At 45.6% G+C, this 19,065-nt stretch overlaps 2 long non-coding RNA genes across 3 annotated transcripts; one reads left to right on the top strand and one right to left on the bottom strand.

The window, feature by feature from the left end:
- Positions 1–398: 398 nt before the first annotated feature.
- LOC125515322 lies at positions 399–2,453 on the bottom strand. Its single transcript, XR_007286964.1, has 3 exons — positions 2,270–2,453; positions 1,519–1,917; positions 399–911 (listed from the first exon to the last, which is right to left on the bottom strand). It is a non-coding gene; the product is annotated as an uncharacterized LOC125515322 (long non-coding RNA).
- A 10,015-nt stretch (positions 2,454–12,468) lies between these two features.
- LOC125517406 lies at positions 12,469–15,504 on the top strand. 2 transcript variants are annotated; one of them, XR_007287584.1, is made up of 3 exons: positions 12,469–12,617; positions 12,888–13,007; positions 13,513–15,504. It is a non-coding gene; the product is annotated as an uncharacterized LOC125517406 (long non-coding RNA). The 2 variants fall into 2 exon arrangements; XR_007287585.1 differs by having other exon boundaries at positions 12,519–12,629.
- The last annotated feature ends 3,561 nt before the right edge of the window (positions 15,505–19,065 follow it).

Genomic DNA, 19,065 nt, shown 5'->3' with positions numbered 1-19,065 from the left:
CGATCGATATTTTCATCCGGCATCCCGCGTCAGTTTCAGTTTCAACACCCCGGCACCGCAGTGTACTGCTGGCACCCCACTTCAGTTTCAGTTTCAACACCCCGCATCGCTCGATCCCGCATCGGCGACGAGAGGGCGAGATGCCGGCCAGCAGCCACCCGCCGTCGCCGGCGTCCCCGCATCACTCTATCCCGCATCGGCGACGAGAGGGCGAGATGCCGGCCAGCAGCCACCCGCCGTCGCCGGCGTCCCCGCATCGCTCTATCCGGCATCGGCGACGAGAGGGCGAGATGCCGGCCAGCAGCCACCCGCCGTCGCCGGCGTCCCCGCACGAGCCGAGCCAAGCCGAGTTTAATCCGAGCCTGCTTTGGCTCGCTCTCAAGCGGCTCGGCTCGGCTCGGCTCGCTCAGCCAACGAGCCTGCTTTAGACGGCTCAGCTCGTTTTTGCTATGGCTCGGCTCAAACCGAGCCGGTTCGTGAGCCAACTGGCGTCATAGCAGCTGGGATGTAACAGAACCTGTTTTTATTTTATTTATTTTTTGAACACAACAGAACCTGTTTTTAAAGGCCAGTTTTGATCTTCTACAGCAATTAAAGCCATAATTTGGAAAAGAAGCACTTTATATTGCAAAAAACACAACATCTAGCAGTTTAAAAAATGGTCATAGTAATGAAAAGAATTGGGCATCATTGCTTTTGAATTTTGGACAGCTCCTCCTTTGAACTTTATACGGCAGAAATATTGAACGTTGATAGCCAAACAATGCAATTTTGCATAGCATAACACTTGACGCTTTGACATCAAAATGAGAATCTTCCTCCTCAAACACAGTACCTTGCTCATTCTCATCCTCCTCATTCTCTTCCTCCTCTTCATAATCCTTCTCCGCTTGCTTATCATGCTCCATTGCCTAGCACACAAAAACAGCACACACATGAACTTGGACACACGCATATATTTGACTTTTTGATAGCAAAAACAGCACATACATGAGCTTGTACAAACATATATTTGACTTTTGGATACCAAAAACAGCATATACATGAGCTTGTACAAACTTATATTTGACTTTTGGATACCAAAAACAACACATACATGAGCTTGCACACACATATATTTGACCTTTGGATAGCAAAAACAGCAAACACGGGAGCTTGGACACACATATTTGGCACAACCATACCGGTGAAGATGTAGGATTCCGTTTCTACTACAGAACGTGTTCGACAAATATCTCAAGTGTTAGTTGACACTGGACAGACTGACTGAACCTCTTTGATGCTTAGATTTCAAGTGTCCTCTGAAATTTGACACTTGACACTTGACAGACTGACGCTTATGTAGCCAGGAATTGTAGTCACTTATAAACTGAATGAAAACAACAGAGCCACACAGGACCATCTTTAATTTCAGTAAAATTAAAAGCCTTCAATTTCCATAGATTACGGGGCTTCCACTTCCAAATTAAACAGAAAATCCATTTCCAAATTAAACTGAAAATAGAGACAAGGACTCACGGAGGAGGGGCCGCAGATGTGGTTGTCGGCACAGCGCCACAGCGCCTCGTAGCGGAAGTTTTCGAGGACGTGGTCGGCTTGGTAGGCGGCGGTCTTGAGATCCGCCATCCAGCGGCGGACAGTGGGGTTGGTGCGGCTCTTGGCGTCGGCAAGGTCGGCGAGACGTCAAGGCGGCGGAGCTTTTTTTACCCTTAATAACAACTCGGCAAGCGGGACATTGCCGTAATCCTTGGCCCGCTTCCTCTACGGCGACACAACCCTTGCCCTTGCCCTTCCCCTTTTGCTTCCTGGGACAAGCGGCTTAGTCTTCATAATGGACACCAAGCTCCTCTCCTTCTCCTTCTCCTTCTCCTCCTACTCTCCTTCCCCTTTTCCTTGTACATTCTTGCGACAGTGGGGCTTTGCATACATCAGCGAAGAACAAATGGTCAATCATCAACAAAAATTTACATAGATAATAATCACTAATTAGTCTACACAATCAAGCACAAACAAATTCATACATCCATCAATCAAATTCGTGCAGCATAGCATACATCCTAGTTAGCTGCACTCTCCAGCCAACAAACACAAGCATCCATCCATCAAACTCGTCTAGCATCCATCCATCTTGTTTCCTAGCTAGCCTAGCCACGCCCTCCAACCGAAACTACAAGCATCCATCCATGATCCATCCATCAAATTGGTGCGTGTGTGTGCGCCAGTGCGGGGAGCTAGGGGCAAGGATGGAAGGAGAGAAGAGATCGCTTACCTGCTCCTTTCGTTCGGTGAGAAACCAGGGGAGACACGTCCGTCTGTGTCCGCTGTGGTGAGGGAAGGCGGCGTCGGCCGTCGCCATCGGTGCCAAGCCCGATGAGTCCAGCCTGCGGCGCGGCGAGGAGAGGGGTGGCGGCGCCGGGCAGAGAAAGGGAGAAGGGTGAGGAAACCGCGTCGCGTGTGTGCTCTCTCTCTCTGCTGTGACCTAACGCGAATTTGGGCTGGGCCTGAACGAGTCCCCGAGCTGGACCGGGCGAAACTCGGCTCGGCTCGGTCGGGAGTCGGGCCTATTTTCATAGCTCGGCTCGCCTAATTATCATACCGGGCCGAGCTGTAACGGGCCGAGTTGGAGCGAGCTTCGAGCCGAGCCTAAAAGCTCGCTCAGACGTCCAGCCCTAGCCACCAGTCGTCGCCGGCGTCCGCGCTGGAGGACGACAACCTGCTACCCGAGATCCTCGTCCGCGTTCCCCCGGATCCCTCCTCCCTCCCGCGCGCATCCCTCGCTTGCACGCGCTGGCGCCACCATGTCGCCAACCCGGGATTCCGCCGCCGCTTCCGCCTCTACCACCGCCGCAACCCTCCCCTTCACGGCTTCTTCGACGGTTGCGGAAGCCTGGACTTCCTGCCGACGCTGGACGCCCCCGATCGCGTCGCTCCCGAGCGCTTCTCCATGAAGCTCGACGAGGGCGACGGCGTTTGCAGGCTGCTCGGATGCCGCCACGGACTGGTGCTCATCATCGTCCCGAAGCGTCTCCAGGAACTGGTGTGGGAACCCTTCACCGGCGACCAGCACCGCCTCGATGTTCCCCCGAGGCTCACGACGAATGGTTGCGATGCGAGCCGGATCAACGGGGCGGTGCTTCGCGGTGCCGCCGAGGACGCCGAGCACTTCGAGGTGGTCTTGGTGGCAGCAGACGCAATGTTTTAAATAGTGGGCTATGACATTTAGCGGCGACCCTTAAAAACAGCTATAGCTGGGCTATAGCGGCAAATTGTACATGAAATCATTTAGCGGCAACACCCTCAAACAGCTATAGCGGAGCTATAGTGAGGCTATAGCCGGCTATTTAAAACTATGAGCAGACGGCGGGGTAGAAAACCGGCGAGCAGTGGCCTGCGTCTACTCGTCAGGGACCGGCGCATGGGAAAGGTTCATCACAACACCCCTTCCAAACCATGGTCATGCGAGCAGCTTATTTCTGAGGTATTCCACCGGCGTTTACATGGATCATGCTGTGTTGGCTGGAGATTCCCTTTACTGGCAGCTCATTGGGAATTTCCAAGGAATTCTCCAGTTTGATTTGGAGAGGCAGAGGCTCTTTGTAATGCCGGTGCCGGTGCCTATCTATAGCAAGGGCAACTGCTTCAAGCTTATGCGGGCCGAGGGTGGTGGTGGTGGTGGGATAGGATTCCTGTTCATGTCGAATTCGGACTACGTTGCCCAGTTATGGAGGAGGAAGACCGATGCCGATGGTGTTGCTTCATTGGTGATCCGAAGGTCTATCGAACTCCACAAGTTACTTTCGCTCCATTCAGGGATGGAGAACATACGGATCGTAGGGTTTGCAGAGGACAACAACGTGGTACTTATGGATATGCTAAGTGGCTTCTTCATGATCCAACTCGACTCACTGCACTGGTTCAAGAAGCTTGCCAGACCCAAGGCGGCGGTGTCCTGTTGTCATGCGTTTGAAAGCGTCGACGCTGCTGATACGTCATATCTTGCTTCACACCATACATACGTGTATATAAGTATAAAAAGAAGAAAGTTAGTTTTCCATAATTGGTTGATGGAAATACTGTTCATAAACTTCTCTGTGTGAAGTTAGCAATTTGAAGTAGTCTCGTAATAGTACTTCTTTCTTTTGCTGCTTGATGGCATCTTCAACATATTGCCATGATGTGCTTTACCGTTCTGATGCTTGCATATGGTGGCCTTCTATGTAATAATTATGATCTTGGAAGTAGTATTCCCTCCGTATTTCAAATGAAGCGCGGGAAAACCCCCCGCCCGTTCTGCGGGAAAGAAGGGCGCATGAGGGTTATTAATGATGTATGAACGAAACTAGCCCCACTTACACCATTCCCATTTTGAAAAGCCCCCTCCCGTACAAACACGTCGTCCCTTTCTCTTCCTCCTACACACGTGTCACACGATCCGTGTGTGAGAAACGGAGGCCCACTTTCCCTTCTTCATCATTGCACTCGGGATTAAATGTGAAAAAAAATCCATTCAATAAAACAATGGATTTTTGTTACTGGTGTCTAATTTACTTTACCTTTTGTTGTGGCTCATTTCTGTGATTTTTGTGGTTCAAGTCAGACCTAGCAAATTGTCTTTATCACTTTATTATAAGATATGAAACATGGATACAATAAAACAAGTCAAAGCTCTAAGTTCTGGTAGCGCGCAGCCCTTGTACAGTGTTGCTTTAGTTTTATTTTCTTCTCTTCAGTTTTATTTTTCTGAGTTTCAGCCACTTGCATTTTTTGCGTCGTCTTGACATTTCATTATAATACACAGCACACACATTTGGGTGAGAATTCGAGAAAAAAAAACAATGGATACCTTTTCTTTTCTTTTTTTGCGAAGAAAAACAATGGATCGGATACCTACTTTTGCCTACTAGTCAGGTCAGGATATTTGCCTGCGACAGTTGCCGAATTGTTTTGTTCACAAACCAGTGAAAAATAGCAAGTTTACTAGTACTTAGGCTGAAGGAGAAATGACTCAGACTTTTTTGGTAGGTACAATTCCAATCGAGATTTTAGTTTTTCCTGCAGAAGAGTAGAAGTGCCATCTGTAGGAGAGTCTGAGCCTGTTTCGGGACACACACCTGACCTGATAACCTTTTTTTTTAGCTTGAATGAGTCCTAGTTGGTTGCTGCAGGATCTAGGTGATCAATTGCTGGATCGCCTTTTTTTGTTCGATGAGTCTTCATTGGTTGTTGAAGGATTTAGATGATCAGTGTTCATAGATCATTGATTAGTTAAGTTATGACTAGCTTGTTTTTAGACGACGAGAGTCCAATAATTTAAGGATTTTGATTTCTAGTACATCTCCCATGTGTATTGCGTGGACAAGGCTTGGAAATCAAGTTGGCAGGGTGTGCGGTACGCTATATCATGGCCTCATGGGATGGCTTTGGCCATGTAAGGAGTTGAATTTCGAATTCAGCAGAAAATGCCACAATGGTTGGGTGGCACCAAATCCTTTTCTTCTTACTTTCCTGAGAGGTCAACAGTGAGTTGCTAGTGTCAAGATTGCTCTAATCAATCTGGGTGTCACCTTCGGTTTCTTGCTTCTTGCTTGATCCAAAGTGTATGCTGCCACTATAGTTCATCGTTGTTTCGTTGAGCACTACAAATGATTGGGCGCCAACAGTTTTGTATTACCATGTCTCACTAGTTTGGGCCACATCATCAAAAACATTCTTATATTATGGGACGGAGGAAGTATAAGATAGCTGCAGTTTTTCCTTCAGATAAGGTAATATAACAGTTGGAAGTTGAATACAACTACACTAAAACTAGCTTGTACCAACTGAAATATCAAATAGGTAGCTCAATGTGGACACTGGAAGCTGAAAGGTAGTTCTCTTCCTTCCATTCAATATTAGTATCTCTGCTGATCTTGCTATTAATTACGAATCAGTAATACCAAAATTGTTTTAATTACTAGACAATTGTTCCTTTTATCACTTTTAGGAGAATCCTATTGTGGGTGAGTAGCAAGTGCATTTGTACCAGGAAAAAGTAATAGGTTGAGTTTATTTCATTTTTTGGGCTAAATTTATTTGAAGATAATGTAAATCTGAATAGTCCCAATGACTTATGTTCCTAGGATTTATTAGTACGATCTTTTTTAGGCTAAGTTTTTGAAGGTAATCCAAATCTTAATAGTCTTGATAACTTCTGTTGCTAGGATTTTGTTGACTTAAATGTGTTTATAGAATTTATTAGTTTGATTATATTTTTTTTCCAAATATGGCATCGAATGATCTGAAAATTTACGGATACCCTTGTCTCTTCTAACCAGCTTATATTATTTTTGGAATGTTCATTAACTTTGAAAGTACATATGCTTTTATTTATGTATTCCTAATTTGTATCAAGATTGATTCCTTTTTTGAACAACAATTATTTATCTAAATATTTTGTTAATGCTTCCTCGTATCTACTTAGCTTTGCATTGGAATGTCATTGGTTGTTCTACTTATTATGCTTGGAGAAACAAGCATTGGTGGTGGACATGATGGAGCTGATCTTTTGCATAATACATAAGATGATTCTCCGGTCAGATATGCTATGTGATGTACTGGTTGAATAGGTAACCTTATCTTCTGCATGTATGTTGAACTATCTAAACTATTCTTATAAAACGAATCACTTCTCAAGTACCAAATTGCAAGTGAGGACTCTTTTAAGATTTTCTCTACAACTCTTTGCTTAACTCTTCCCACCTGGCCACCTTCTATCATGCTTTGTCAGGCTAAATATTTAATCTTTTCTCCAAGCTCAGCTTTCTCATTTTCCTTTCCTCATCAGTCCTTCATTCTCTTCCTGGTGACTTTTAATTGTTGATCTTCCAAGTTTATGCTGGCACTGGGTGGGCTCTTCTCCCTCTAGCCTCTCTAGTAATTGGTGACTTAGGACCGCTCTTCATTTCCCATGTGTGCATATGATAGTGCCTTCTCAGAGATGAGAATGCTTTCATGCTAGGATATATTTCTGTTTTATTTTTACTCATTGCTGCATTGCCTTTGACTTCTGTTTTCCATGGCCATGGGTCTATTGTGTCCTAGTGTGATCTGAATATACATAATTGATTTATAACTGACAATACTTGTGCATCTGGTTTCAAATTTCCTTTTTTGTAGCGGACTTATAGGTTTGCCATTTTACGTTGCTTCTTATTTGGATCATTATGATACCTAGTGAACTAACAACTGTCACTAGATTAAGTAGTATTCTTCTGTTTATCTTTTTCACTGCGGTTATTGTAGATTTATGGATGATTGTTCTAGTTTTAGGCTTTTTGGTTAAACGTTTTCTCATCATGTCACTCGTTATCTGCCAAACATGCATATGTATGTAACTGTCTATTAGCCACCAATATGATTTGGCTGGTCTAAGCTATAGGTAGTATGCTCTGTGTGGAGTATAGTTTTTTTTTTCAGTTTTGGCCATTATTGATGTTTAATACTTCATACTATGGAACACATGAGCAAAATGGCATGACTAGATTCACAAAAAAAACTTTTTTATCCTAATGCCAGTTTTTTTATTTTACTGGCATTTATCACTAAAGTAGTGGTGAAAGTATTGCTTGATGATGCGGAGAGTAAAAAATAACAATCCTTTTGGACCGAAGGAAGTCTGAAGTATAGTATGCATGATCTCAGTTATATGTACTCCGAGAATTTGATGAAAATCAATTTGTTAGTGACTAGGTAGTTGTACATTCCTAAAAAGTATGCCTTGGAGCTAGAACCTGCTATCCTAGCCCATGAGCCTCTACACACAAGATGTATTGCCTTTTGTTGTTCGTTGTTTCAAGTGTTGATTTTCTCTAATAACGGTGTGATGGTTTGACGCTGGAGCTTATGACACAATTTCCACAATTGTGAAGCCAATGTTTTCTGGTTGAATCATGGAAGAATTAGGACAACAATCCCAACAACTTCTGATGAATGAGTAGTACAAGGTTTTATGTTTACTGATGATTTTTTTTGCCCCACGGGTATCTACAATTACATTCTGGTGTCTCAGATACAAAAATGGGTTGTCAAGTGTAGTTTCTTCCATTTGTATGCTCGACGCCGAGATACCAACCCAGCATGAACACAGCTCTTTATTCTGAAGTGAACTTTCTTGCATATGATTATCTTCCATGTTGTATCAGCAGGCAGGGATTTGTATGTCGAATTTCATGTATGCGTGGGTTTGTTGAATTTCTACCTGGTTTCGAACTCAGTATTATTTGGAGTCTTAATTTGCTTAGTTGTGACTGATGAATGTTGAATCCCATCAGTGAGACCTGGGAGTTGGAAGATGCTCCGATATGTTGGAATTAATGCAACTGCTTTCTTTGCGATGATGTGTTTCTATCTAGATTGGTATGACTTGCTTGTTGCATTTCTACTGAAATTGATTATCTTTCGGCTTGCAGATTTTATACTGGGAGTAGGATTTAGCAAGCAGTGTGAGTCGCTGCCTGCTAATTCGTATCTAGCAAATAGTCTATAGGACATTAGCTCAAGTGCCCGTTGCGTTTCTTATTGCTCCAAGGTTATCTATTCTCTACTGACATTAGCTACAACTTTAATGAAACTTCATTATCCGGAGCTCTGTTGTCTCCGCGCTGGAGGAGGCCACCGATGCCTACCTCATCGGCCTCTTCGAGGACAACCAGCTTGCCCGCCGCATCCTAGTGTTGCTTCATGGCTCTAGTGTCTAGACTAGAGGTGTGTTAGTTTCTTCTTATTAGCCTGTGGTAGTAAAGTCCTTGTTTGTTACTATCTTTTTATGATCATCAATGGGAAGTTACCCAACAGATTGAACTGAACTGAAGCATATGAATGTGAACATCACATGTTCATTAGATTCTAATTAATTGCTAAATAAGTCTTTGGTGATAATCCTTATGCCCAGTTTAAAGCCTGTCACCTTACTTCATTACATGTCGTAACCCCACTAACAAATTTCAAATGGTTCGTATTCTATTGGAAAACTTCGCTTTGAAATGACAGAATGCAGTGAGAACTCTCAAAACAGACTTTCGCCCCGCTTTATAAATAAAGAAACAACCGAAGAAAGACAACGGCCGAATGATACAAGGTGGTAAGGTCGCCCTCTTACAAAGCCGATCCCGGGATAATCGGATCACGCAGAACACACGCGACTATACTACCAACATAGAACACATGAAGATCTACACACACCGCCACGGTATAACCTAATACACCTAAGCTCCACGGCAACACCCTCAAGAGGGAGGGAGAATGGCACCGAGTGTCGCTGCTGCCGAGTCCACAACGGACAAAGGTCTTCACCCGGAGCCCTGGCACGGAGAGAAGAACCAAACCGACGTCTTCAAGAAGAGTGCGGTACCCATGGGTGTCACCGTCGTCAGCGCCAACGGCATGGAGCTTTCGCTCGGCAACTCACCCGCACCAGCACGAGGCTGCAAGGACGAGCGCGACGTGGTCAGACCCCCAGATCTGGATCAGGGCGACATCCCAGGGGAGAGCACGCCCAAGCCACCCACCGCTACACCTCCGGCCACCCACACGGCCATGAAGGAGAGCCACCATCGCCGCAATGGTGCCTGCCGACAAGCAAACCAGTCAGACCGCCCTTCGAGGCTGCCACCCCGGTATCCCTGTCGCGAGACACCATCCGCCGCTCACTTCACAGCACACTCAGCCTTGGTAGGAAGAGCAAAGGCACGCCCCCTACTCCTAGCCCGACATCAGTCACCGAGTCTGGATAGGCGCCTTCACCGTAGGAGTCACCCACGTCTGCGTCTCCAGCCAAGTCTGGTGGATTCACGCGGGGGTGGGGGGTGGGGGCACGACTCCATGACTGCCGACAGCCATCGCCAAGACGCCTAGGCTCTGGCCCAAGCTAGCATGCATGACGCCATGTCTGTGGCCACCGGCGCCGATCCACACAGCAATGCAACGGCATCACGACCACCACAGCCGCTCACGGCACCCGCGAGGAGGGCAAGAGCACCACCCGCACGCACAACCCGGACCGCACCCCACCTCACCTACCCAGACCAAGCTCTCTAATCTGCCTCGGGCCCAGATCTGATCTGCCCATGGGAGCGACTCGGTCACTCGGGAGGGGTTCGTCCTAGTGAAAGGCTCTCTCCTCGGTGAGAACTACGTACATGGTATAGAAACTGTGTTCTAGAGGTAGTTTGTTCATAGGAGTTAATACTTGATTGCTATAGTTCGCTTTTGTCCTGGCAATTGCCATTGCAGCGGTAGTCGATTTCTTCACGGACGATACTACGAGGCTGAGCACCCCCGCTTCTCCTGCTCACTTTGGTTTCTCCAGGACGCCTGCTAAGTGTACGTCCTGGGAAACCGTCCCTGTAATCTTCTAAAAACTCTATCAATGAAATGATATGCTACTAAGTGTATTTGCAAAAAAAAGAAGATACTCAAACAAAATATTTGGGGGTGAACTCTAGCTTGGAAGCCATAAAATGCTTCACAAAAACAAGATTTTCACATGATGTGCTTTGGAGAAAGAATCCAAGTGATAATCGGAGTGTGGTGTGGTCAGACTACAAATCCCTGGTCTTTCCAGACAAATAATACTACCACATGTACACACTGATATAAACTGATGCTGAAAGGGAAAATGTGATCTTACGTTGAAAAGGGGAAAACCGATAATCCATCTCATAGAACAGAGGGCAGCTGGTCAACAATATTTATGTGGTTTACAGGCATCACCCGCGATAATCAGTACTCTTACGACACAATTTTGAACATCTCTTGTTATAACACAAATAGATATGGGATTGGGGTAATATCGCTTTGGCTTTGATTTTCCTATCCTTATCCTGATCACAGTAAACCCTTAAATTAAAAACAAAGAAAGCATCTCAAAAAAGAAAAAAAGAATATGTATGCATTAGCAAACAGTACATGAGCATCTCCCAACATTCATTACTCAGAACTAGGATTCCAATTACTCAACTTCAAAGCAGAGAGAAATTAAACAAAAACACACATAATGAGACGTCATTGAACATAAGCAGAAATCTGACTCGAGATCTCACCGCCTGATTTAGGGTGGACACGGTCCGGTCCGGTCCGGTCCCTGACCGAGCCATCGTTTGGACCGGCCGCCGGCGGTCCGGACCGGACCAGACCGAGCAACCGAGCGGTCCTACTTTTAGGGACCGGACCGGTGACGACGAAGCCCGGGCCAGACTGAATGGACCGAATGGACCGGCCAGCCATCGGTGTTGATGTGCACGCATGCAGCAGCAAGGTGGGCTACGTGTTAGATCAAGCACTGAATCTGTTACCACTATAAAAAGAAGAGATGGACAGATCCAAACAATTATATCCATCCATCATCAAAATCTAATGGTCTTTAATCATTCTGTGTTTAAAGCTATCAACTACGCAATAAGCCACAGTCGATCGATAGCTAATCTGCCCCGCAGTAAAAAATAAAGAAAACCGCCCGCCCGCATGACCTCCTCCTTCTCCGGCACGACCTCCTCCTCCTCCCGCGCCGTTCGCCTCCCGCAGCCGCGCCCTTCACCGCCTCCTCGCGCCGCCGGAGCCACGGGAAGCGGCCGCGGGTCGCCGGGAGCCTCCCCAGCCGCGGGAGCCCGCCCCGCCGACCCCGCCCCCGCCGCCGGAGCCGCCCCGCCGCGCCCTTCGCCGCCCCTCATCCTCCGCGGCGAGAGGCTCGCAGGAGCCGCCGCCGCCGGCCGCCGTTAGGAACGTGGACGCGTGCGGGACAACCACCGGCGTACGAGGCCACGCCTGAGCCTGCGGCGCGGCGGCGCGGAGCCCTCCGCCGCCAGTTCCCTGCCGGTTCGAGATCGCCACCGGTCCCCTCCGTGCCGTCATCGTCCTTCCTGCTACCAGCTCCGTCCTCCGCCCTATCTCCGCGGCAATGTTCTGCTCCATCCATCGGCAAGTAGCGACCATGTCGTCTCTCTCCGTTTCAATCCCTAATTCCCTATAGTATTTTTCCCATGATGTTTCTTATCGATGCTGAAACTCAGGCGACTATGACCACTGTGTTTCTTTTTCCTGAATGACCATGATTTTCATTAGCTGTAACTGGTAAAGTAAGGCGTGGCTGTTTGCTTCGGCCAAATCCAGCTCCATTATCAAATGAAATGTTAGGAGAAAGTAAGTTGGTAGCACTTCTCTTTTTCGAGAAGAGGTGGCATGATGGACAGGAGGGCTCTTTTGGTTTTGCTTAGCAGTTGGATAAAATGATCACCCAGTCAGTCATGGACTCATGGCCAGGTTAAATGTATTCAGCTGTATAATACTCATATGGTCAGACTGCTTTCTTCTGTCTTGTATTCTAAGTTTTCTGAAGACATCCAACGGCCTTTGTACTGATTTATGTAGTTGTTGTTGCTAATACTGTTGTACATACTACGTAATGTTATAATGGTGTTAAATTCTGAAATTCAAGCCTCCCATTGTATGTGGCTGAAGTGCTAAATTATCTCTTTTTCTTCTTACTATTCCAGGCGCAAACAACCTATAGAGTCGAGTAGAATACCAAAATACGAGCTGCAAAAGTGACTCAAATTCCTCTTCCCTCACAAGGAACTACACTGGTAATTGTCCATGTATGGATCTGGTTGACATGACCATATTTTTTTATGTTTGCCATTCAATTTTAACTACAATATTGTTTCTAGATAAGATATTGTTTTATGTATTATCATGGGTGCATTCTGTTAAGTTTCGTGCACAAGTTGTTGATATTTACACAATATTGTGTGTTCTATGAATACATGGCTGTGGCTATCATTAAGATTCTGCTTCTGAAGTATTATTTTTCTTGTACGTTAGTGTCTTGATTATTGGGAGTTTGACAATTTCAGAGGTGGAGGCTGGCCTGCAGCTTGTGTGCGCAGAGGCTCGTGTGCGCGAAGGAGAAGCACACTTCATTGACAAGTTGTTCCCGCTATCCTCGCTGCCACTGCCAGTGACGTAACTTGGTGGTGAGCCTCTTCTCGCCCCCTCTCAGTTCTTCCCTTTTGATCTGGATGATCTTTGTTCATGTTGTTAGTGTTTAAAAATATCTTTCGTTGTTCTAGCTGATAATCTTGTTGGTCACTGTCAGTGTGGTGCATATACACCTAGGCTTTAAGTTGTTGTGATTTTCCTATAAAATGTTGTTGAGGGCATGGAACTGAAATTGATATCAGAAATAGACTTGTTAAGTTTTTGTGTTGCCACCAAACAAAAGCAGGTATGTAATCTACAAACCAGCATAGTTGACCAGTGTGATTTCATAAATATGTATACTTCTACAAAATGGAGTAGGAACATGCAGCTAAATTTACGATCATCAATTTTTCAGTTTTTTATAACTTGTGTTCTGAAGCAGTTTGTTTCCTTCAATTACATGATTTAGTAAAAGAACCTATAGCGAGTTCATTCCAAGTGTTGTTGATTGTAGCATATTTCGGCCTTATCTTCTAACATACTTCATGGTTTCATTAGTGGACAACATGCTGGAAAGAGAATGTTCATCCCTATGATCCCTTTGGCGCCCTCAGAGGATATTTCGCTAACTTTCAAGTTGAAGAGGAAACAGTTCCCTAGATCGATCCTGGAGAGCCCCTTCCGTAACCAAGTCCCCTCCCCACTCGGAGTCCTCCGCCACTGATGCACGGGTAAGCGCAAGAGCTGCGGTGCATCCACGCGGTTCAACGAGCTGCCGCTGTCGTAGATAACCAAGACTCAGTGCGCTGCCCTGCCCCCACGCGCTCTGAGGGTGCGATGTCCCCGACGTGTCCAAGACAAGGTCCAGGAAGACCCTCGCCTTCGTTATCCTGGTAAAGTTTTGCTGTTATTTTACTCCCCCAATTCCACTTACAGGGGAACAAAGAGTAAGAGTAATCCTGGGGATAATGGTATTTTCATTTGTGCTACTAATTGATAGTATTACTGTCAGCTCCATCGTTAGAGCAATTGACGAAATGACTATATCACCTAGATTGATAGACAATAATTATGCACAAACAGGACAATGTCCACAAAACAACTGCCGCTGCATTGCGAAGATGATTTTTGAGTATTACTTTCTTCCACTCCTCTGCAAAATACTCCTATGCTCTAGCTTCTCAAGCCTCTACTCTCAACCAGTCCAGTTGTCCAGGTGTTTCTTTTTTTTGATAAATATTGATTTTGTTTCCTTTATCTATCGGTTTCAATTCTGTATCCGCCGTTCTCAGGATAACTGTGTGATGTTGCCATGGGATCCAAAATAACTATTTTTTACTGAAGCTACAGACTTAAGCAGTTTCTACCATGTGTACTGTATTTTGAGTTAAACCTGAACGGCTTTCGTCGTATGATACACCGCAGTGCTTTCATGTTTTTAGGAGGGTAGTTCTTCCCTGTGTTACGAATATGATTACTATGGTGTCGCTGTACATTTCTTATATGGTTAGTTCTTAATTTTCTTCATTATTCCAAACGTGTGTACCCACTAGGATTTCATTTTTTATTATTTACCTTCAAGCAGTATATATTACTGTTGTTTGTTGTCCACCTTGATCCTTCGCTGATATTTTTCCTAGGCAACTTCACATGGAATTAGGATCAGTTAATAAGATTCTGGTATATTCTCAAATTTTCTTGCTTTATGCATGAACCTATCATTAAGATTTGGATCTCTTATATGTGCCTTTGCTCCTGTAGATTTGTTGGTGTTGATTTGCGGTAAGAGGAAATGTACTATTGTTCTCATCAATTTCTTTCATACCATGTGTATGGTTAGTTCTTAATATTCTTCATTATTCAAAATACTTGTACCCACTAGGATTCATTTATTATTTTTTACCGTCAAGCACTATATATATTACTGTTGTTTGTTGTATACCTTGATCCTTCGCTGATGTTTTTCCTAGGCAACTTCACATGGAATTAGGATCACTTAATAAGATTCTGGTATATTCTGCAAATTTTCTTGCTTTATGCATGAACCTATCATCAAGAATTGGATCTCTTATATGTGCATGTGTTGCTGTATATTGGTTGGGTGTTGATCTGCAGTAAGAAGAAATGTACTATTGTTCTCATCAATTTCTTTCATATCATCTTATAGAAATATGTTGTTTAAATATGAAGAGGTGGATAAGTTTCTGGCTTTAGTTACTGAATATCCAGATCCGGCTTGCTTGTCAGCCATGGCCTACATTTAGAAGAAATATGTTGTTTAAATATGAAGAGGTGGATAAGTTTCTGGCTTTAGTTACTGAATATCCGGATCCGGCTTGCTTCTCAGCCATGGCTTACATTTAGAGAAGACATGTTCATATGTAAGAGATTTAAGGTCAATGATCTCCCCTTGTTGTAATGCTCATCATCTTAATTCAGACATTGCTATATATATGCACCATGGTTCATGACTGTACTTTTTTCTTACGTGTTTACGAAGTTTGTCAGTATTATTATACAGAGATAACCTGTCATGGTTCTACGTTGATGTGTTCTTTCATTTGTCAATTTTTTTTGCTTTGAAGCAATGTTGATTGCCTCAAAGAATGGTTCCGCGTGGCTTACACGCTTATACCTACTTGAATGTTAAATTTTATTAGCAAATCCATCGAGAACAATGTCAACATTTTACGTCTTGCTACATGAAGCTATGTACTGCAGGGTACAACAGCGTTAACATTTCCGGTGCTCATTGACAATAAGATTGAAGATGATTGGAAATATTATACCTCAAATTTAATTCAATCGTGGATACAATGACAACTTTATGCCCTGAATAACAAGTGATTATGTGAGTGTAGGAATTAGGACCGGTGACAACAACATGTGGAGTGGCACAACAAGTGGTGCTGTAGAGTACTGAAGCAAGGATAGTCAGGTAAATCCAACGGCGTGCACGTTCCGATTGCTGACTGCGATCGCCCTATTTGGATAAGGGGCACATTGGTTCATGAAACAATCAACACGTTTTTATGATTTAAATTTGAATTATGAAAGAAATATTTATGTTTTATAGTCGAGACGTGTGTTACAAGTACATGCTTACTAGTCAACACACAAACGAAGACACGCATGAACGCATTAAGTGTAGAGGATTCTGCGACGCACTACTGTTTGCGTATTTTCTGCTATTCCTTTTATTCAGCTCGTAACAAACTGATCACCCATGATTCGATATAACCGTGCCATCCCACAGACACATCGTGGTCAATCTCTTCATGGTTAACGTTAAACACAACTGCCTATTCAGCTGCAACACGGACTAGCGTGCTTCTCGCACTGAAAAAACTAAGGGCATGTACAATGGTGCTATCTTAGGAGTGCCACGTAGGATAAATTATGAGGTGGAGGAGAGAGAACTCGTAAGAAAAGGTTTGTCTTCTCTTATTTAAGATAAGACAAGAGATGATCTCTTACCACAATTTGTCTCACCAAGTTTTAAGGAATTGCTAGTTATTGAAGATAAGGCTAAGATATAACCCATTGTAGATATTTTTTTTTTGTCATCTCTAAATTACATGCAAGACTTAAGATAAGACTGTCTTGTCAACCATTGTACATGCCCTAAGTGACAGGTTCAGTACGACAAAGTTTAACTCAACACTACCTGCGCGAGTGAATTGACGAAGTGGACGATGTGCACGAGCGCCGACGTGCACGAGAAATTAACTGACAGCTGAAACTTTGACGAAACTGACGAACTGAATTTTCTGAAGGTGAGGAAACTGAATTTTCTGAACTGACAGTCTACGCTCTCATGGAGAAAAAACGCAGGGACGCCTGGAACAGCAGCGGCGGCGTCACCTTCAGAGCATTCGGGATCGTGCCCCAGTTCTTCCTGGTGGCACCAGCGAGGCGTTCGCCTACCTGGGTAGCTGATGGCCGCCTGGCCGGTGTGCATGCTGTGCTGAAATAACGCGCCATGCAACGTGTGCATATCCACCTCTTATCTTTAGTTTCAGGTTAGTTAGATGAGGCCGTTGTGGGAGGTCGTGGGATGGCATGATTTCAGCTCGTGGACGTGGGATGGCAAGGCCGCAATTCCCGTTCCTACGTATTCTTTGAGTAGAGGCCATCGTCGAGACTCGAGAACTCCAGATCGGCGGCAGTGCACGCATGACAACAATGGCAAGCGGCAACAATGGCAAGCGGCAGCAAGAGGCTACGGCGCATGGGGTGAAGAGGAAGGATGAAGAGAGGAAGCTCAAGGACATGGTGGTTCGCCCAGGGGCTGCCGATGGCCGCAACGACGAGGAACGGCGCCGGCGGTGACTGCGCCTTCTCGGTCCGACCGAGCGGCTCGGTTAAAGACCGAACCGGACCGAGATATTTTCGGGCCGAAAATGCCAGCCCAGACCAACCAGTTTTTCCGCCGGTCCTGGAGTCCTGGACCGTACGGTCCGGTACTTAACGGGCCACGAGCCCACGAGCGGTCCCAGCCCGCTCGTTCCGTCCAGCCTGACGCGGTGACGCCTGATGTAGCATGGATAATCATACGCATGCACACATGAGCACATACTAAAAATGCAAGCAAAACAGCTTGCTTGAAAAGTATAAAGCCAAATAAATAAACCACAAGCTGAGTGCTAATTTGTCGAACCAAGACTACCGGACTCGCGGTCTATGCCTACGGCCAGGGGCCGTTGGCATAGGTCCTTTGCCGTCGGCATAGATCTATGCCTACGGCTGCCGTCGGCATAGACCCGTCGGCATAGATATCGTCAGCTAGTCTTGTCAGACCGTCGGCGTAGTATAGCCGTCGGCGTAGGGCCTATGCCGACGGCCGGGGTCAGCCGTCGGCAGTGTTTTTTCGTCTAATGGCAACGGACGGCGCCGTCAAAAGCGCTGACGAGTCATGGGACGCCACGTGGCAGTGGTACGCTGACGGCTTGGTCGTCGGCATAGGTAGAAATCTATGCCGACGGCCTAGCCGTCGGCGTACCACTGCCACGTGGCGTCCCGTGGTGCTCCTGATGGCAGTGCTATGCCTACGGCAAAGCCGTAGGCATAGCACTGCCACGCGTCTTTCCCTGGTTTCTCTTGGCGGTAGGGCTATGCCTACGGCAAAGCCGTCGGCATAGATGAAAATCTATGCCGACGACATTGCCGTAGGCATAGATCTGCCACGTGGCAAGCCCTGGTAACTCCTGGGCTTATATATGCCGACGGCTTTGCGGTAGGCATAGTTGTTTTTTTTCCCTGTTTTCTCTTTTTCAATTCATTTGACAGCATTTCAAAGCAGAATAATATGGAATTATGCAGAAATATAACAGTTCATCATCTAAACATACTCAAGTTCATCATCATCATCTAAACATAGTCAAGTTCATCATCATCATCTAAAGATCATCACCGGCGGAAGTTCATGAACATAAAAGTAGTGCAAGACATGGAACATCATAAAAGTAGCAACATGAAAGGCATGGCACGACGGCCACATGCACGGAATCATCATCGACATCAAGCAAGACCACCTCCGCCAAAACCACCACCACCAAGACCACCTCCGCCAAAACCGCCACCGCGACCACCATCACTCTGCCAGATCGGAGTGACTGGGGTCGACGGAGCAGTAGTCGAGCCACCGGTCCCCTACATGTTTCAGAAAAGATTCTAACGGTAAATATGATATGATAGTGTTGAATGAACGAGAACTAGTTTGCCAGTAGTTAGGCAAATGTACTAACCGGACCATCACTGCCTAGTGCCACCCATTCATCGAACGTGGGCACGTGTGGGGGTTCTCCCGCAGGTGGTGGTGGGGGTCCCATTTGTGGTGGATCCGTGCGGTTACTCCAAGACGCCAACATAGCCTGAATGTTAGTTAAACAAGCAAACTAGAAGATCAGAAGGAATGAAAGTGCAAAAATTTAGCTTGGTTTTAAGAGGGCAAAACTAACCGTCATCATCTGACGGTTGTAATCATCGTTTGCCTTCACTCGTTTCAAGTACTCCCACACCTCGAGATTCCTATGCTCGACAAACTCCTTATATGCCTACATAATTTAGGTTGTTTCTAAGTGAGCAATGCTGAAAATAAACCGAGAATGC

This window comes from Triticum urartu, chromosome 6 (genome assembly GCF_003073215.2).
Source record: "Triticum urartu cultivar G1812 chromosome 6, Tu2.1, whole genome shotgun sequence".
In the NCBI taxonomy this organism is placed as follows: Eukaryota; Viridiplantae; Streptophyta; class Magnoliopsida; order Poales; family Poaceae; genus Triticum; species Triticum urartu.
This window is presented reverse-complemented; position numbering and strand designations above follow the sequence as displayed.